General features: G+C 33.0%; 1 long non-coding RNA gene across 4 annotated transcripts; it reads right to left on the reverse strand.

The window, feature by feature from the left end:
- Positions 1-15,873: 15,873 nt before the first annotated feature.
- LOC133822291 (uncharacterized) lies at positions 15,874-21,576 on the reverse strand. 4 transcript variants are annotated; one of them, XR_009887828.1, is made up of 5 exons: positions 20,882-21,576; positions 17,158-17,262; positions 16,970-17,047; positions 16,200-16,297; positions 15,874-16,067 (listed from the first exon to the last, which is right to left on the reverse strand). It is a non-coding gene; the product is annotated as an uncharacterized LOC133822291 (long non-coding RNA). The 4 variants fall into 4 exon arrangements; XR_009887827.1 differs by lacking the exons at positions 15,874-16,067; positions 16,200-16,297 and having other exon boundaries at positions 16,789-17,047; positions 20,882-21,059; positions 21,245-21,572; XR_009887826.1 differs by lacking the exons at positions 15,874-16,067; positions 16,200-16,297 and having other exon boundaries at positions 16,789-17,047; positions 20,900-21,572.
- Between the last annotated feature and the right edge of the window lie 533 nt (positions 21,577-22,109).

The following is a 22,109-nucleotide window of genomic DNA, read 5'->3' on the forward strand; positions in this document are numbered from 1 at the left end:
TCTTTTTTGTAGTAGTGCGTTTACGCAGTCCACCGATTCCATTCTTCCTCAATACACATTCCTAAGCTGCCAAGAACCTTCCCACTGCCATAACTATTTCCCTGCACATATAAAAACATAAAGGAATGAGCCTAATGCCCAGCAAGGAAAATCTACTACAAGCATGAACATAATCATACACATAAACTATGAACATATATCATAATTCTAACCCATGTACATGGTGACTATTGGGGTTTGCTAACTAAGCAACTATAAGCCTCGTACTATGATGAGGTTTGCTAGTTAAGCAACTATAAGCCCCAAAAACATATAACTATTGGGGTTTGCTATATAGCAACTATAAGCCCCAAAACATAAATGTGATAGGGTTTGGTATATAACAACTATAAGCCCCAAACATACATATATCATAACACATCCTACTATAGCATAATCATAACACTTTTATAAACATAGCACATATAAGAACTATCCTATTTTCCTTACCAAAAATACCGAGATGATGAGAACAAGGTTGGGATTTTGGAACACTCTTAAAACCATAATTAAGAAAGGTGAGTATTCTAAAAGAAAAAGATGAGAAGAATGAACTACACCATCAAAAAGATACTTACCAACAAGAAATCTCAAGTTCGAAGAACTTAGATGCCTAACCAAGAATAGAGAATACTAAGTTAGGATTTGAGTAGAGAAAAACTATAAGAACTTAATGAAACAATACAAAAAGGAACTAAGAATAGGGATACCTTTGAATTTGCTATACCCGAACTACACATCGAAACCGAAATACACTATAAACCTTACTTCCCAAGTGTTTGATAAGCTTATAACGATAAAGCTTATAACCCCAACCAAAGTTTTTAACACTCTAAAGTAATCCTAGCAGCTTGTAGACTCTCAACTCAGCTTGATGAATGAAGAAATGGCAGGGTACTAGGTCCTATTTATAGAGTTCAAGAATAAAAAGACCTTCATTTAGCTTGAATAAAATAATGGCTTTTTAATTGAAAACATTTGAATAATCGTCCAGTAGAGGCTGAAGACTTGGTCAAAAAGATTCTGGACTTATCAAGAGGTTAAGGATTAAAATGAGCTCGGTTTCAAAATCAATCAAAATTTATGCCCTAGGGCCGATATATCGCCTACCATAGGCGATATATCACCTGGGCTCATATGCCCGACGCTCGTCGAGGTTGTCGTACGAATCTACGTGTTTTTCGTATCCCCGTATGGCGATATATCGCCCCCTAGAGCTGCGATATATCGACATACGCTGAAATATTATACACGTAATTACACTTTTTCAGCCTAATTTGAATTGAGTAAACAGCCTTGACTAAGTCCTTTAACGATTTCAAAGCTGCTGGCAGACCCTATGATTTTCAAATATTACTCTTAATAAACTATTCCTCAAAAATACTTAATTTCTCATTAAACATACACATGACAAGTGTTAATATCTTATTGGGTCTATCTAAACCTTATAGTATTATAATTATCATCTTCGTAATCAGTCATATTAATCAAACCTTAGGTTATAATTAATATTCTTAAACTATTGGTTAAACTTATATAATCTACAAGTGTTACGAGTGCCCAACTAAGTCCCGGCTTAGACCAAAATCCACAGTAATAAACATACTATAACTACTAGTTCTTGGACTCTACACAGGCTCAAGTCCCTTACCACAAGCTACAATTCCCACAAAGGCTTAAGGGAGAGCTTCCAAAGGAGAGAAGAGATAGTTACACGTTCAGAACTCAAATGCTCAACACTTAGCCCTACCTCCTTAGTCGCTCACCAAAGCCCTCTAGGGCTAAAATGTCATTTTGTGCAACTTTCCTGCTAAACCTATATTAACACCCTAAATTCCCAATTAATTCACTAATCTACCAAACAAAAGTATTTTTCTCAACATATCCCATAAATTTGCAAATTACGCAAAATTACCAAATACCTCTTGGCTCACCGCGACCTGGGTATAAATCCCTGTTTTAAATACTTGTTATTTTTTGATATCTTTTATTTGAAATTATTAATATCTAATTATTCTATGGATGTTAATGTTTAAATTATTTGAAATTTGAAAATTTGTTGACTAGATATTTTTATGGATATTTGAATTTGTTTAACTATTTAAGATATTTTAGGATTGTTATAACTATTAATATTTTTTTAATAAATGGTTAAGATATTTGCTAATAGTTGTAACAGCACAAGATATTTTTTGAAAAATAGTTAATGATATTTGTTTTAAAAATTTAAAATTAGTTAAAATTTAAAAAGATCACGTTTTGCAAACCAATTAATATAATATTCTTTTTTAATAAATGAGATTTAAATTAACTTTGGTTAATTGTTGAAAAATCCTATTTAAATTAAATTAATATTTTTCAAAATAACCTAAACTAAGTTGATTGTTAATAAATGAAATTTAAATTAGCTTTTGTTAATTGTTGATAAATTTCATATTAATTGACTTATTTATTTTTTGCAAAAAATTAATTAATTCGAATTTTGAATAAATTCTAGATAATTAATTGTAGTATTTTTGCAAATGAAATAAATTGTGGTATTTTTGCATAAATTCATAGACTTGCTCATATAGTAACATGATTAGGACTATCCAATTATAACATGTCTGTTCACACTATATGTTGTATTTTGCAATTGGTCTCAGATGCATATAATGGCCCTATATGTTTGCATAATATATGGTATTTTTATAAATAAAACATTCATAAAATGATAGGTTTTATTCGGGCCCATTAGAAAATGTAAAGTTTAAATTCATCTCTTATGAGTGATTCCATTTGTGAAGGCCCATTTACTTTGCATGACTATAGTGAGCCTAATCAATTAACAACAGTTAATAAAACAAAGGTTTAAATTTCGGTCTTTTGGACCTTGTATGGAGGTTTGGGGGTCCTAGTAGTGGAAACGACATACTGGACCCAACCCTCCTCCATACAAGCCCAATTGTTAAGATCCATTAACCTGAGTTGGACTTAATTGTATAGGTTCATTATAATAGTTAAACCTAATATTGATTATCAACAAATTAATTATAATTTAATTGAATTTGTTTCAATGTGATACTTTAGAATTAATAGAAAATTATAGGACTTTGGTTTTGAGTTTTTTTCTTTTGGAGAACCATAGTCATTAATTTTTTAAACTTAATAATAAAAATACTATTTTTAATTAAATAATGAGCTTATTTTAAGAATTATATTCGATCTCCACTGTTAGTTTAACAAGGTCGATATCTTAATGGGGCGTTGAGTGCTTTATTCATCCCCTTACGGAAGTTGTTCGTTAGTTATTTTGTTAAGGCTAGACTTCGAATGATAGATAATTATAGTTCAAATTCTAATAAACTCACCCCTACGGTGGCTACTAAGACTAAATCTATGATTATCGAAACTGTGGGTCTAGCTCATAAAATAATTAATTTTTCTTTCTTATTTTGATCGAATGGTAGCTTGTTAATAATGGTGTCCATTATTAATTTAGTTTAAAACTCTATTTAACTAATGGTAATTTTTTTTACTCTCGCCAACCAGAACAACAATATCATAGATTAGTTAAATACCTAAAGAAATAAAGATATGATTATTATTGTATTTTTTTTTCCATATATTACATATTTTGTGGAATATGTTGTGTTATTTCTTGAATTTTGAGTGAATAGAAGTTTTATTGAGAAAATGTGATTGATTTCGATTTTATTAATAATACGTAGTATTATTATGGTTGTGTCTACTCCCATCCTTTCTAAACTTTCAACAGAGAAACTCACTAGAGAAAACTTCCTTAAGTGGAAGTAGAACATCAACATAGTGTTGATTGATGACAACTCCAAGTTCGTCATGATTGAGGAATCCCCGGAAGTTCCAGCTCAAGGAGCTACCAAAATTGTTAGGGACAAATATGAGCATTGGCAGGCGGCTAACAACAAGGCACGATACTACATGTTGACTAGTATAGTCGACACTCTCAAGACAAAGATGGAGAATGTCTAGAAGACCTACGAAATCATGAATCAGCTCGAAGACATATTCGGGGAAAAATCAATGGAAACTCGTTTTGAGGCCACTAAGAAGTAAGCCAATGCTTGAATGGCATTGTCTTAACACGTTCGTGATCCCCTAATCAAAATGACCAACAACTTTCAGGAAGCTTAACTTTACGGAGCAATAATAGATGAGGAGACTCAAGTCGGCTTAAACCTCAATAGTCTTTCTCCAGCTTTCCTGGCGTTCACCACCAACTATGTGATGAACAAACCCAACTATGGTGTGTCGCAGCTCATGAACGAGCTTCAGACTTTTGAGCCAATCATGTGTGGACCAAGTAAGGAAGGAGGAAAAAAGATTACTGGTGCTGATGCTGATCCAACTATGGTTGAAGCTAACATAGCTTCATCTTCGAAAGCTGGAAACAAGAAGAAAGGTGGACAAAACACCAACCCCAAGCCTACAAAGGCTGCAAAGATGAGTGCACAACCAAGTGCACAGATGCCTAAGGGGAAGAAAAATAAGAACAAAAAAGGTAAAGGTAAGTATTTTCACTGCAATAAGAAGGGGCATTGGAAACAGGATTGCCCTAAGTTTCTAACAGCGAAAAACAAACATAATGATTATAGTTCATTTATCTTAGAAACATGTGTTTTAGATAATGATAAATTTGTTTTGATTATTGATTCTGGATCTACTAACCATGTTTGTAACTCTTTACAACTTCTTGAATCATGGGAGGAAGGGGACGTAGGCGGCCTAAAGCTAAGAGTAGGGAACAAAGCGTTCGTTGTGGTCCAAGCTAGAGGAAGAGCTCGCCTGAAGTTCAAAAATAAATATTTAATTTTGAAAGATGTATTTTAGTAGAAATTTGTTTTCAGTTTCCATGTTGAAATTAGAACGATTTGTTATGACTTTCACAACTTCTAATATATCAATTTCATTCAATGGATAACAGTTGTGCATTGCTTGTTTGGAAAATGGGCTTTATATTCTGCGACCTAACGAACCTCTCACGCTTAATAATGATTTATTCAAAGTAGCTAAACCAAGGACCAATAAAATTCAAAAGACCGATAACGACAACATGACTTATTTATGGCACTTGAGACTAGGTCACATTGGCTATGATAGAATTCAAAGACTTACAAAGGACGAGCCTTTGAGGGAACTCACATTAGGCGAACTACCCGTCTGTGAATCTTTTCTAGAAGACAAACTTACCAAGCGTCCATTCTCTGCAAAGGGTTATAGGGCCAAGGAACCACTTGGACTTGTTCATTCAGATGTTTCAGGACCTTTCAATGTAAAAGCCAAGGGAGGTTTTGAGCATTTCGTCACTTTCATTGACGATTACTCTAGATAATCATGTCTTTACCTAATGCATAGGAAATTATAATCATTTTCAAAGTTTAAGGGATTCTTAGCTATTGCTCATAACCAATAAGGTAAAATGTTAAAGATCTTGCGATCTGATAGGGATAGAGAATATTTGAATATCCATTTCCAAGATCATTTAGCTAAACTTGGGATTTTATCTCAACTTACTGCCCTGGGTACTCTGCAACAAAATAGTGTAGCGGAACGCCAGAACAAAACTTTATTGGAAATGGTTAGATGCATGCTTAGTTACTCAACTTTTCCAACTTCATTCTGTGGACATGCAACTGAAACTATGAACGACATTCTAAATTATGTACCATCCAAATCAATCCCCCAAACACCTTTAGAATGCTGGAATGGTCGTGAACCTATTTTACGTCATTATAGAATCTGGGGGTGTCCCGCCTACATCCCGAGGAAAAAGGATGGAAATCTAGAATTGCGAACCAAAGTTTGCATGTATGTTGTCTATCATAAAGGCAATCAGGGTGGATTTTTCTATAGTCATTAAAAAAAGAAAGTGTTTACTTCTACGAATGCTACTTTTCTAGAAATTGACTATGTCCCAAACTTCAAGCCACGCAACAAAGTAGTTTTATAGGAGATGGTTGAAGAATTGACTCCAACCAATGTTCCACCGTCATCAACAAAAGTTGATGATGAACTCCCCACTCTTCATCTCCAACCGACACAAGTTGATTTAAATGAAGAAAGTGCCACTTTTCTTGAGCAAACAATCATGGAGCCTCGTTGTAGTAGGAGGGTTTCTAGGAACCCATTTCATTATGGTTTGGATGGTGAAACCATTATAGTTGTTGGTGACACTAGTGACGATGATCTATTTTCTTTCAAACATGCAATGTCTAGCTCTAAAAAGGAACTATGGCTCGATGCCATGAAACAAGAAATGGAGTCCATGTACTCAAATTCCGTCTGGGATCTTGTGGAAACACCTAATGACTTTAGGCCCACTAGGTGCAAGTGGTTCTACAAGAAGAAACGAGGTGTTGATGGAAATATCAAAACTTATAAAGCTTGATTAGTGGCAAAGGGTTATACCCAAAGAGAATGTGTTTACTATGAGGAAACTTTTAGTCTGGTAGCCATGCTCAATCCATTTACATCCTCTTATCCATAGCATCCTCTCTTGACTATGAGATCTAGCAAAATGGACGTCAAGATAGCTTTTCTTAATGGGAAGCTTGACCAATTCATTTATATGGATCAACCAAAATGATTTAAAGTAGCTGGACAAGAAGGAAAAGTTTGCAAGTTGAATAGGTCCATTTATGGACTTAAGCAAGCTTCTCATTCCTAGAACCTTAGGTTTGATGAGATAATCCAAACATATGGCTTTGAAAAAAATATTGATGAGCCTTGTGTTTACCAACTGAAGGAAAATCAAATAGTAGTATTCTTGGTTCTTTATGTATATGATATCTTACTCATTGGAAATAATGTAAAGAAATTATCAGATGTGAAGAATTTGTTGAGCATTCAATTCTAGATGAAGGATTTGGGTGAAGCGAGTTATGTTCTTGGTATCCAAATCATTAGGGATAGAAAGAAAAAAATATTTGCTTCATCTCAAGCAGCTTACATTGATAAAGTGCTTGAACATTTCTCAATGAAGAATTCCAAGAAATGACGTCTACCGTCCCGCCATGGAATTGATCTTTCAAAGAAGCAGTCTCCCAATACTTCTGAAGAGGAAGATGCAATGAGAAAAGTTCCATACGCATCTGCAGTTGGAAGTCTGATGTATGCTATGTTGTGTAGTAGACCAGATATCTGCTATGCCGTGGGAGTAGTGAGCATGTATTAGTCATACCAAGGACTGGAACATTGGATAGCAGTTAAGCATATTTTAAAGGATTTAAGGTGGACTTGGGATTATATGTTAGTCTACAAGGGTGGCGTTTTGAACCCTGTAGGTTACACCGATTCAGACTTTCAGATTGATGTCGATGACAGGAAGTCTACTTCTGGAATGGTGTTTACTCTTAGGGGTGGAGTTGTGATATGAAAAAGCATAAAACAGTCTGCGATATCAGATTCCACAATGGAGGCAGAGTACATAACTGCGTCTGAAGAAGCTAAGGAAATAGTCTGGCTAAAGAAGTTCAATTTCGATCTTGGTGTTATCCTAGATATGGGATAAATCACTTGTGTTGTTTTGTGACAACACAGGAGCGAAAGCCAACTCTAAAGAACCTCGAAGTTACAAGAGGAATAAGCATATAGTATGGAAGTATCCCATAAATGGAGAATATGTGGCCAGGGGAGATATGAAGGTTTCGAAGATTGCATCTGAAGAAAATCTTGCAAATCCATTTACAAAGACACTACCAGAAGCTACATTTGATAAGCACATCAAGGAAATGAGATTAGTAGAATTAAGGCATTAGTTTAAATTAGTGCAAGTGGGCATTTGTTGGGGTTTTATGCCCTAATTAAAACCAAATTTCTTTGTAACCACATTTTATTATCAATAAAATAATAGAAGTAATTTTTGACTTGGTCAATAACTTTGCTCACATATTTTATTTTCATGATTATTTGTTTAATATAATTTTATATTAAATCCCGAGCATATAACTACTCATATTTAGAGTGACATAATAACAGTGGAATATAAATATGATTATATGTTCAAAAAAAGGTTATTCCTAAGATTAGTTAGTGCACAAGATTTACAGTGACCTGCTAATCACTACTACAAAAACTCCCTTTTAGGACACTCACCTAGATGCGAGTCCTAAAAATAGCTCCTGGACTATTTAGGACTCGCGTTGCGAGTCCTTAAAGAATTCTGCGATCCCAAAAAACTATGGGTGTCCTAAAAAAGTTTGATTTTTTGTTTTTGTTTTTAACAAACACCTCTTGAACTTTTTAGGACACTCATTGCAAGTCCTTAAAGAATCTTTTTAGGACACTCTTTGTGAGTCCTAAAAACTTATGTGTCCTAAAAGTGTGAATTTTAAAAAATCACAAATTCCCTCCAATCTCATGGACTTTTTAGAACTCGCATTGAGATTCCTTAAAGAATTTCTTTCAGGACTAAAATTGATGCATGTCCTAAAAACAAATTAATGTAAATAACTAAATTAAAACAAAAAAACAAACCCACACTCAGCCTCCTCTTCTTTCTCTCGCCTGAAAGTTTGTTGAGCCCGACCGCCGCCTTCCCCGGCGCCACTAGCAACACGCGCCAACTAGGGAGCTTCAGAGGCCAGCGAAGCTTCGACCCTCGCAAGCACGAGCCCTCATGCGCCACCTAAGACGGATAACAGAGCCATCAGTTTTGGGTTTTTCCAAAGTTTTCAACGAGATTCCGACCACTTTGGGTTGTTGTGAGTCGAGCCACCACCACCATCGTACTCAACACTTTCATGCGAGCAAAACCCAACCAACGATCGGGTTAGACGTCGCAGGATTTCATTTTTGGTGTTCGTTGGAATCTATGGAGTCCGAAACTTTTTACCTCCAATCTGGCCACCACATTTCGTTCCACGAAGAACCACCACCACCACGACATTCCCGGAGCCTTAGGCTTCGAAAGCCAATCACTGTTTTCTCAAACCATCGTCGTAGGGTGGTGGCGCCGCCGCTGTCGCCGGAGCTCCGTCTGGAGCTTTAGCTACCAATTCATTTTTTAAAAATTAAAAATAAAACTTTTAGGACTCGCACACTCTTTTAGGACTCGTAAAAACATTCTTTTAGGACTCATAACGCGAGTCCTAATAAACCTCAGTTTTTAAGGCTCTCAAATAGAGGACTCACAATGGGAGTCCTAAAAAGCCTTTTTTGTAGTAGTGAATCTACGATATGATCTACTTACACATTGTAGTATTATGTTTTTTCTAGAACATTTGTAAAATAGATAAGATCGCGTGTACTTGTTACATCGCACTGGACCGATATTGACAGTAGATAAGATAAGTAAACATACCATTATTATCTAGTCTAGTCATAATATATATTGACCATATGTCAATTCAATCTTAATTCTGAGTGGTTAGTATTCTAACTAATTGTATTATTTTAGTTCTTTGACTTGTTCGTTACCAGCTTACCCTACGAACTAGCCCATACTTACATCTTGGGAACTCGGTTGTATAATTGAGTGGGAGTGTTAATCATAGATATGAACATCTATAGCTTCTGATGAAGAAGTAAAATGATGGTTTCCTTTTAGTTTCGTTCGAGGTGCTAAATGATAGAGATCTCATTTCAGTAATTAATATTAGATTACTGAAATATCATTTTCAAGGAACTAAGTGTTTTAAGGAAAAAATACAATGAGGGATAAAACGGTATTTTAGTCCCATCTCATTTTAGACTGACCATAGAGGATTGACTGATAATTATGGTTTTAACAATGGATAACTAATAACGTATCTATATTGCTTATAGAGTGTTCTATGACTTCAAAAGTGCAATTCCGAGTCTTTAGTGGAGACACGAGGAATTCATAAGTTAGTAAATTTATTTGCTAAATTTATTATAACTTATTGGAGTGTAATTTTATAGGCCCATGGTCCCCACAATACCTTGGATAAAATCATCTAGATAGTTACCATTAATTGATTTAATTATCAAAGTTGACCAGGTCAATTTTGGATTATTTCACAAGTTATGCAATTTAGAGAAGAAAATAGATTTTAGGGCAATTTTATTCATTAAAAAAAATTGTTGCCTAGATTAATAAATAAATTTAAATCAAGGTTCAAATTATAAATAATTAATTTGATAAAGGATTTATATAATTAATCAATAGAAAATAATACGAGCCTTGAATTTAAGTCCAACGAGCTTATAATTAAATGAGAAATTTCACAGGCCTATAGCCTAGGAGAATTTCGACCTAATAAGGGTTGTATTTACCTATTATTTTATTGATTTTTAATTAAATAAGTGACCTAATTGAGCCTTTAAAAGGAATGCTAAGTGAGAGTTTAAAACCAATGAACAGAAGATCTAGTTTTAATACTTTAGGGGTTTAGACTCTCTCTACAACAAAAGTCCTTTTCAAAGCCTCTATATTTTCTTCTCTTCGATCTTCTCTCCGTATCGATCTCATGTGTTGAGAATTTCCCACTCTAGTCTAGGTGATTCTAAGGATATCGTGGAAGACTGTGCAGAAATTTGAAAATCGGTTCAGTTTCATGGTTACCCTGCGACAGAAAGGATACAATGGTTAGTGAAATTGAATGAAGGACTTATTCATTCCACTGCATATATTGTATGTGTTCTTATCATTATCTCTGTTTAAATTCAATTATAGAAACATGTTCTAGGTTTTCTTATATTTATTTTTTTAATATATGATTTACATGAAAATATATAAGACCTTGTATAAGAATTTCGTCCACTAGTGCCCTTTAACTCGCGTCCAATACCACGGTTGTTTCCACGAGGTTTACCAAGTACCTTTGAGATGAGTTGTGTCTCATCAATAGAGACACTTCCTACTGAAGATTCAAATTGGGATTGGGATTGGGATTGCGTCTGGACTTTTTACTGCAAGGCATCCCCAGTTTAGAAACAAGAAAATTAATACATAATATAATTAAATAAAAAACATATATAAAAAATTTAGAAAGTTACTTATTTATGCATCCTTAGCATTCGTCTTCACCCATCCACGTGTCAGATGATTGTGCATGTCATGGAACGTATCAATAATGTTGGGCAGTTCCTTAGTCTGAAGATTTATCTTTAGAAAACAAAATATTAGTTAAATATTGAAGTTATTATTAAGGTAATAGAATTTTTTTTCAAATTATCTACATATTTTTATTTACCTTTTTAAATCGTGCAGAAGCATAAGAGGTCGATCCATGGAGACTTTGATACTTATGTTTTGCTATGTTGACAGCATTTTCCTTTCAGCATGCCATGAACTGTGGAGTGGTGAAAAGGTCATCCAAATTCTGGCAACTCTTGTTGTCCATGTCCTCCGATGGATTATTTCTGGCTGTCTCAACATCCTCATACCATCCATGTTCATTGAAGTATTTTTTCTTGTGACCTTTTCTATCCTTGTAGCGATCCTAAAACTCTCTCTCAATGTCAGTCTCTATTAGTCGCCACTCAGGGAAAGCTTGGGGAAAAATGAAAAATTACTTCAAAAAAGCAGTCGTACTTGTTAGAATTTTGAAATTATAAAAAACATTACGTGTGAATAAATTGATAGATTTACCTCAATATTTTGCATCAATCATATCTTGTCCTCATTCGGAACACTCTACCACGAATCATAATATAAAGGCACCTGGTGACCAATAAGGTTACTAATAAGTCTCGTGAACAATGTCCCAAAATCACCAGCTGCTTTGTAGGTTCCCTCATTCAGATCAAATTATAGAGTCGCAGTCGTTTATTGTCATCGACGAGCTGCTGCAAATTTTTGGATCGAGATCGACCTCTTCTTTTCGTGGCAACCGCTCCATCTTTTGATTAAACAATTAAATAAAATAATAAAAATTTGTCATTTATTGATAAAAGATAGACTAATTATAGTATATTACTTGTCTCACAAGAAGTATGCACCCACATAGGATCAGGCTTAGGATAACCAGCTCCATCACCACCATGAGAACGAGCAACAATAGCAGACATATCTTTATAGTTTATATAATTATTAACTTTAAATCAGTTATAAAATAATAGTAATAAAATGTAGGGCATCCACATTAAAATTTTAGTAATGCATTGGAAACTATTGAAAACCAAACATTGTTGAGAAAAATCATATATTGATTTAAAAGTCTTGAAATTAAAACATACACATTAAACATTCACAATAAAATATTATTCCTCGTCAATGTCGATTCCTACATCAATATCTGCACTTTCTAAATCATCTTCACTAATTTCGTCATCATCATCGTCATTGATGAAATCATCATCCACATGTGGAAAAGATTTGAGACGTTTCCCCAATTATGCTGGTGTGACCAGCTCGATCCAAAGGCATAACCTCCAACTCTCCTAATTCCATAGTGAGTACAAAATTTGATGAAGTACTGCCATGCACGATGCAACCTCATTATCATTATCGATACTTGGATGATCCAGATCTTTTGATAATTGACTTCTTCTAGTACCCTCCAATTTTTGTTTCTTGAAGGATCTTCCAAGTAGAAAACTTGTTTTGCTTGAGTGGCGAGAATAAACTAATTGTTCTTGTACCATTCAGAATTAATCATGATACTAGTGATGTTATTCTCAGTCACATTTCGACCCTTGCTTACAACGGTGCTGATAATGACAGGTCATATCATTTGTTGTATGACTTGAACCATAAAGACGCTTAAGCCTAGGAGTCAAAGGGAAGTACAACAACACTTTGTGGGCGAATTTTTTCCCCTTTGTGTCTTTGTCAACCCATCGACTCTCACCACATACAAGACAACTCTGTTTTTGGGAATTCTCCTTCCAAAACAAACAATAGTTTTACTTGCAAGCATGAATTGATTGATAACCTAATCCTAACTTTCTCATTTTTTTTTCCTAAACTCATAGTATGAAGCCATAATCTTATTCTCCTTTGGGAATGCAAATTTCATAAACTTTAAAAGTTCATCAAAGGAACTATTTGTCCATTTATTCATAACCTTCATGTGCTACATCTTCTCTAAGAAGCTCAAGGAAGATAACCAGATATAACCAGGGTATACCCCAACTTCGACCTCTTGAAACAAGTCATCAAATTGATTATCCGCACTATTGTCACCACCATATGAAATTCCTTCATTTACACAATCTTCATTAGTGTTTTGTTCACCAATAACATCATTGATGATGTCAATCATCTCATCAAACACTAGAGCCCCATCGTCCACCACTGGAGACATATCAACTTCACTGTGGTAGGTCCACTTCACATATCGCTGCAGAAACCCATATCTGTGTATGTGAGCCTCCACCAGATCTAGTTTGTAACTTAGCATAATAACACACTGAATGCATGGGCACTTGACTTCTGCCGAAACATTTACATGATTCTTGACCATTTGTATAAATGCTTGAAGACCATTCCAAAACTCATGAGAGTTATGTTGTTTATTAGTTATCCAACTCTTGTCAATCATCATAACTGATTCTAGTGGAAAATAAATTATCACAATGTGATAATCATAAAAACAACCTTTGTTTGGTAATAATTTTTTTTATCACCAAAGCACTAATTTTTTAAGTAAATTTAATTAATTTTTATAATTGCTTTAAAATTTATTAATTAGAAATTTTAATAACACTAATTTTAAAAGTACTTAGTTACAATTTTCAATTTTTATTTTTTTAAAAAGAACAATAAATTTTATTATTTTAATTTTAACTTAATTTTAAGAGTATAGTTAACTTAATTACCTATTTTATCTATATATATTATCAAGTTTTATAACTATATTATAAAATAAATGAAATAAAAAATATTTAATTATATATTTATTAATTTACCATTAAATATTATTATTTTAATTTCTACTTATTTTATAAAAAATATTAATAAAGTTTTATACGTGTAACATTATTATTTTAGTTTACACTTTATAATTTTTTAATTAATTTTTATTAATTGCCTTAAAATTTATTAATTAAAAAAATTTAATCACTCTAATTTTAAAACTACTTTGTAATACTTAGTTTTTCTAAATCTACTGAAATTTCGGCAACATATCAATTGTAATCTAATCTATCCCAAAATTAAACATCTGCATAAAAACACATCAAGCAGTCCTCTAGAGCATACATAAAATTTAATACAATCATTTAATTTAACAAAAAAACAAGAAAAACATATTATAAAAATATTCTCAAATCAACATATTATTTATCTAACCTAACATATATATAATTCAAAACACAAATTTTATTTAACCTAACATATATACAATTCAAAACAAAAAATTAATCAAACCTAAAAAAATTTCATAACTTAATATCAAATTAACTATAAAATTAACAAACATACAAATTTAATTTAAAACTATTTATGTATACAAATTAACTATCGTTATTTATCAATATACTAATAATCACAAAACAAAAAAAATTAAAAATTGGAAACAATTCCCAAAAGCTAGAGATGATATCAAAAGACTTCAATGCAATTTGAAAAAGAAAAAAAAACAACAAAAAATTTAACAAACTGTAGAGTCTAGTTTATGTCATGGTTAGGTGGTGTTTTAGGTAGTCTTTTATGTTGTTTTTTTTCTTCATTTAGTGCAGTTTTATGCTTTTGTTTGTTTATTTTTCACTTTTAGCGAATAAAAAGGAAGATTTGAATACTTGGAGGAAATTGGTTCAAAAAGAGAAGAAAAACCCAAGTTTCGGTGTTGTTTTGAATAAAGGATGGATTCTAGCTTGATTTGAAGGCATTGGTGGTTTTTCGGGTTTAAAATTGCAAAAATTGAAGAATTCATTAAGGGTCGCGGCTTGAGCAATTTGGAGCCGCGACTAGCCTCTTCACAGAAGCAGTGTTTCAGAGTAAAGACACGGGTCGCGGCTTGGAAGAGCAAATTCCCAGGGTAATAAAGACATGGGCTGCGGCAGGTGGACAGTTGCCCCGCGACCTACCTCAACGAAAAATTCAGTTTTGGGGACACGGGCCACGGCGCTTGAATAGCTGGGCGGCGGCCCAACTCCTTCAGAAAGAAAAAAAAATAGGTTATAAACCTAATTTCGAAAAGAAAGAGGAGAGAGTTTTTGGGTGGCTAAAAATCTTGGAGAACACCTTTGGAGGCTTCCTCAATTGTTTGTCATTCATCTTCTTTTTTATGTTTGTTCTTGAATTTCTTTGTGTTTAGAATGACAATTATGAACTAATTTTCTATTAGGGCTATTAATTGAATCGCTTGACTTCTTATTATGAACTAATGCAATTATCATTCCTTCTTCATCTTCTTTTCAATTCCTTGCAATCTATGCTTGTTGATTGAATATTGACTGACCATCTATAGTCATTACTTTTATGTTTTTTAATCAAAATCTGAAAAGTGCGATTTGAATTTGCTTTGGTTGTTTAGAACACACATTTAATTTGGAACGAGAGTATCTAGATTAATTGTGTAACTCTCTTTTAAGTTGTTTTGATTAATTAATGCTATCTTTGTGATTAAATTTACCATAGAAATATAAGAAATTTTCACTTAGGTTGAGTTTATAATTCATAACATGATTATAAGCTGCTTTTGTCAACTCGTTAATTGAAATAGGAAGAAAGAAGAAGAAATTTTTAGCTTGTATTAGGGATTAATAGAGAAGATAGTTGATGAGATTAAATGCCCTAATTACTCTATCATTATTTAAATTCAAGGTTTTCTTTTACTTATTTCCTTTATTGTGTTCTTGAATATTGTTTCTACAATTTATATTTTTTTTACCTTGTTACAAAAATCAAAGTTCAATTGACCAAATAGAAAAAAAAAATTAATTGATTGGTAATTGGTAATTCAGTCATTGAGGACAATGCTTGGTTTTACCAAGATTATTACTAATTTGTGATGCTTGCACTTGCGTAACAATAAATTTCACAACACAAACATGTATCAATTAATATACTAATCAATAAAAAAAAAAGATTACAAACAATATGCAAAGGCTCGCGATGATATCAATAAATTGGTCAAAGGCTCAGGATGCTCGAATACAATCTGAAAACAAAAAAAAACATCAATAAAAAGTTTAACAAACCCACTACAATAACATACAAAATACACACAAATAATCATAAAAAACTAAATTTAAAAGAAATAATTAGATTATTAGGGTCTAAAGGAACAAACCTTAACATTGGAGTGCCAAAAATGTCGTCAGAAATCGTTGGGCGGCGCTAGGTGGCGCTGGACGGTGGAGAAAACACAGAGAATCATCTCTGTCATTACTACAAAAAGGGTTTTTTAGGATTAGCATTGCGAGTCCTAAAAAATTTTTTAGGACTCGGGGGGCGCGAGTCCTCTATTTGAGAGCCTTAAAAACTAAGGTTTTTTAGGACTCGCAACGCGAGTCCTAAAAAATCTTGTTGAGTGCCTTTAATTAAGTTTTTAGGACTTGCATTGCGAGTCCTAAAAGAATGTTTTTAGGACTTGCAATACGAGTCCTAAAAAATCTGATTGAGTGCCTTTAATTAAGTTTTTAGGACTCGCATTGCAGGTCCTAAAAACAGTTTTTTAGGACTCGCAATGTGAGTCCTAAAAAATTTGGTTGAGTGCCTTTAATTAACTTCGTTGCGAGTCCTAAAAAAATGTTTTTAGGACTCGCAACGCTAGTCCTAAAAAATCGGGTTGAGTGCTTTAAGTAATTTTTTAGGACTCGCAGGTAATTTTTTAGGACTCACTTTGCATGACCTTAAAAGTAATTTTTTTAAAAAAAAAATACAGCTACAAATTTAATTTTGATTTAAAAATATATATCCATTTGAGTGTCGAATATGTATCAAAAGAAAGTTGAAAAGAAAATACTAAAAAAATGGCAAAAAAATTTTACGAAATAAATATAAAATTTCTAAACATGTATTGTAATTAGCTAGCTATAACATCATTCATTTTGCTCTAACCAATTGTAAAAATGACATTGTCCATTCTTCTCTAACTTCGTCAATTTCTTGAGTAGTATATGGTTTGTCGGAGGTGAACTGAAAAAAAAAACAAAAATTTAATTATAATTATGTTAGTGATAATAAATTCAAAACATATATAAAAATTGTACTAGATTAATACTATGTAGTTGTATATTGTTTATTACCTGTTTCGACAAGAAATGTTTGATATGAGGGGCATTGATAAGTACATTCTTCATCATCCTCATAACGTAATATCCGCAGTCGATATTGTTTGGTTGTTTACGACACTATATAAAGATTTGTAATACATATACAATTCTTAGTATTAAATATCTTAAACATCTTTACATATACATAAACTATACAAATAGAAACATACCATAGGTTGGACATCTTTTTCATACTTCCACACTTACTACAAGGACAAAAAATATAGTTTGGATCTTTGGCATGATCCAAACTAAATTTAAGAAACTCATTGACCCCTTTTATATATTCTACTGACAACCTATCAGCTGACATCTATTCTTTTTCCATATTGCGCCTATTTGTTTTAATAAAAAATTTAAATTAAGAAAATAAAATAAAATAAACATACAAAACAAAACTAAGTACAAGAAAATCTATAGAAAATCGGACAGCATATCCCCTAATTTACTAGCCTAGCCATCTGTCACAATCAACACCAACATGTCAAACAAATCAAACAACACACAGATTTCCATCCATATATCACCGCAGCACACAAAATTCTCATAACCTACTTCACTAAGACATGCAAGTTCTCAATCTTCCGTTATCACTGCAGCACACAATTCCCATAACCTACTTCACTACGGATGAATATCTACAATATTCAAACTCCACTAAATTAGTACAGTTATCATTCAAAATTGTAAAATATTGAAATTTTTTAAAACTAAATCAAATGTAACATACCTCTTGCAATTGGCTACCAATCTAATGCTTTAAGACCAATCAAAATAGTAACCTATTCAGTTTAATCAACATTATAAAAAAAGAAAAAGGACAGATGAAACATATTAACCGTGGCAGGGTACTATTCTACCACTAGACCACTGGTGCTAGGCTGGTTGATTCATAAACAGCTTGGTATTTATTTATTTTCTTACAACTGTAATTCAATACTATATATACAAATTATGAACCATAAAATTTCATGCGTATAAACATTGACTTCCTACCTAGAGGAAAATGATAAAAAAAAATATGAAGTTAATATATATATGATAGTTTAATAATTAGTAATAATAAAAGTGCTTTATGTGGTTTTAGTGCAATTATTATATTACTTTCTTCATTGGACAATTTGTGTTTGTCTGATTGGCCATAATAATAAAAATTGGTCATGTTTTTAATATAATAAGCTTTACTAGATGGAATACTAACAGAGTTTGGAGACATCGATCAATTTAATCAACTCTTTCCATGAGTAGGCTAAGGCAGCTGAAATAGTGTTAGAAAACAAGAGAAAAAAATGGCTTAAAATAGGCTATGAAAATATTTTTACCATATTAATTGTTTGTGGATTGAGATGAAAATAGTTTTCGAGCTATGAGTGAATATGCTTCAAAAGGTACATCAAGAAGGCAAATAGGCAATAGTAAAGTTTGTCTATCAATTATTTTCCTATTGCTAGCACTAAAAATGAGCAGCATGGGAGTTCAAAAGGAGCATACATTATAATATACAACTAGATAATTATGTACAAATATTAATGAAGAACCACATCAGTTTGCCTAGGTTTGAAGACTATTAATATTGATGATGGCACACAATTTTTCTACAAACAAATGCTTTAAGATTACCAAACTACATCTAGCTACTAAAATAGTCTCCCCTCTTTGTGATGATATTCTTTATGTTATGTTTCATTTATTTTTATATACTGATCATATATTATTACTGACATAGTTCATCATACTTTAAGTATCTCAGCCTCTATAATATATTTTACAACACTATAGCTACTAATTCCAATAATAAATTACTCACTTTGTCATTTGTATACATTCTTATAAATTATATAATTATAAATGAGATTGCTGGTTATAGTGGAGTATAGAAGCTGAAAGTAACTCAAACTGTGATGAACAACATCAGTAATCAGTCAAAAAATTTCTTTCAACAAAGATAGCAATAGTTCAAAGGGTGTTTTGCAACAAAAAATGAATAGAGTACTGATATCTATTGCTCAAATGTATGGTGCTGATGTTGGCAGGTGTAACCTCAGGCAATGTGGATTACTTAGCAAATGTTATGCATCAAGTCACATGTTGTCATCAAGAATCCATGGATGTCTATAGCTCGCCAAAGTAATTTTCTTTTGATGACTCTTTGTAAAGTCTTTCCTGATACACTCCATACTCTGTTTGGAATACTAATTTGCAAAGAATTATAAAAAAGAATGTCATTTTGCAAAGTAAGTATGTCAATTTTCACCAGTATATATATATATATATATCACTTAGTCTAAAAGAATCCAAGTCGTTTCTCACTTGGTTCTGTAGTCTTAGCTGAGAAAACAGTAGAATATTAAATATAGCTTTAAGGATATCTAACCATCATTTCTGTTTTTATATAATAATGAAAAAATAAGAAGAAGCCAATTGTTTCCTCAAATCTTAATTGTGTGGACTCTTACTTCTTCTTATATGTTTCTTGCAATTGGGTGAATGGAATCTTTAAGCTAGAGTATGCAAACGAATACTCAACCTTAGTGACTAGTCTTAGGGGTAAGTAAAGAGAACATGACTCACTGTTGATGATCTATGTATCAAAAACTTTTTTTTTTTCTTGGAAGTGAACATGTCACGTGAGTCATGGCTCAATTGAGATAAGCCACACCAAACAAGAAGGCCCACACATAGATATCAGTGCCCTATTCATTAGACATATGAGCAATAAACAGACATGACTGCATTAAATGGATGAATCATTTTTATGAAAGCAAAACATATATTCATTTCAATTTTGAGAAATCCTTTTGGCATCTTACCTGCTCAAAATTATAGTGTAAACACTTTTTTATTTATGTCTCTTCTTAATATCTATTTTTATTTTTGAGAAATCCTTCATGATATATAGTAATCAACACATATAGTAGTAGTACATGCCCTTTTCAGAACAGGAGAGGTATCTAATAAGCATCAGAAATACTCGTATCAATAATAAAAAGAGGCATTAAGTACATTTTTTTTTATTCCATTACCTTTATAGTAGATATTAATAACATGGAAAAGAAGAGGAGCATAAAAATCTCTCTAAAGGATCCAAATTATGCATGCATAGTAATGTCATATCAATCTTGAATCCAATGGACTGAAAAAGAAACACACATCCATGCACACAGGAAAACAAACCTATGCATCCTCAATTAATGTCATTCAGGGCCAAGACCCAAAAATAAAAAGACATATCAAGGCTCATTATTGCTTATAAAAAAAACACATAAAAACAAGAACAAAAAATATAATAGAATAAAAGGAAAAGAGCAATGAAAAAGGCTATATTATATATATATATATATTTATACATATGGGTTAGAGCATGGTAGGCCCGTACTATTGCTAGCCTGGTCTGTAATTATATTGCTAATTTGGTCTGCATTTCACTAAGCAATAGCTCTTGTTTTTAAAGGGTAGGTTTATTGCATACTATACAATTAAGCTAAATTTTATCTTCTCTATAAACTAAGTAATGGAAGGTAAGTAAAGAGCTTTAATGACATATCTTTTATTTCTGTAAAGTATACATTGAGGTCATTTTAGCTAGTTGTTTTCTTCTCTTTTCCATTCTGACGAGTGCAATTGAGTTGGTCTGCTTATGTATATAATTGTTATCATATTATATATTATGTATATAAGCAAAGAAATTAAAAAAAACCTGCTCAGAGGAACCAACCGTGAACCACTAACCCAGAGATGCCCACGCCTCATCGTCACCGTTCACCACCAACAGCCGAAATCCAACGTTGCCGGAACAGATTTTCGAGGGTCCCGAGAGCCCACGCTGGCTAGAGGCGTTCACCTACGGTCACCATCGCCCTTCACCACCACGCTGGCTGGAGTTGATATTTTGTGAGCATTTTCATCTTACATTTTTCATCATTTACCCAGAATCCAAACAAAGAAGAAGAAGAACAGGTTTAAATAAAAACAAAATTAAATTAAAACCCATATAAATAGCTACATATATATATTTATATAAGCAAAAAAAAAATATTAAAAAATAAAAAAACAAAGTAACCTGCTGGAATCGTGAACCAGCAACCAGCAGAGACCCACCCTGAGAAGCACGCCGCCGCCGAGAGTGATGGAGCCAAGAACCCGCACCGCCGCCGAGAGTGCTGGAGCCGAGAACCAACGCCGGAGAAGATTTTCCTGTCACCGTTCCTGTCAACGACGCCGAGAGTGCTGAAGCTGAGAACCCACGCTTGCTGGAGACGTTCACCACCGTTACCATCGCCGTTCACCCAGCTGCGGTCGAGCCGCTATTCGCCCAGCAGTCGCCGTTCACCACCCAGCAGCCCTAGATCGTGTGATGAATAAATCCCCAAATGGCTGATGAGTTTTCTATTTTGTGTATTTTAACCTTATAATTTCGAAAAAGACATAGTTTTTTTTATGCTTTTTACTTCAAAATAATTAAGGACTTGTTTGGATAGTCCTTAATACTTTTTTAGGACTTGCTTCTAAAAGAATATTAAGACTCCCAAAGTAAGTCCTTAAATTTTTTAAGTGAAATACTTATTTTTTAGTTCAGATTTTTTAGGACTCGCAGATTCTTTTAGGACACTCATTGCGAGTCCTAAAAGAGTATCAAGGACTCCCAAAGCAAGTCCTTAAAAATATTAAGTAAGACACTTTATTTTAGCCCAGATTTTTTAGGACTCGCATATTCTTTTAGGACACTCATTGCGAGTCCTAAAAGAGTATTAAAGACTCCCAAAGCAAGTCCTTAAAAATATTAAGTAAAACACTTATTTTTATAGCCCAGATTTTTTTAGGACTCGCATTTTCTTAGAGGACACTCATTGCGAGTCCTAAATTGTGTTTTTTCAAGACTCTCAATGAGTGTCCTAAAAACTTCATACATATTTTTAAGGACTTGC

The sequence above is a fragment of the Humulus lupulus genome, chromosome 3, assembly GCF_963169125.1.
Source record: "Humulus lupulus chromosome 3, drHumLupu1.1, whole genome shotgun sequence".
Classification (NCBI taxonomy): domain Eukaryota; kingdom Viridiplantae; phylum Streptophyta; class Magnoliopsida; order Rosales; family Cannabaceae; genus Humulus; species Humulus lupulus.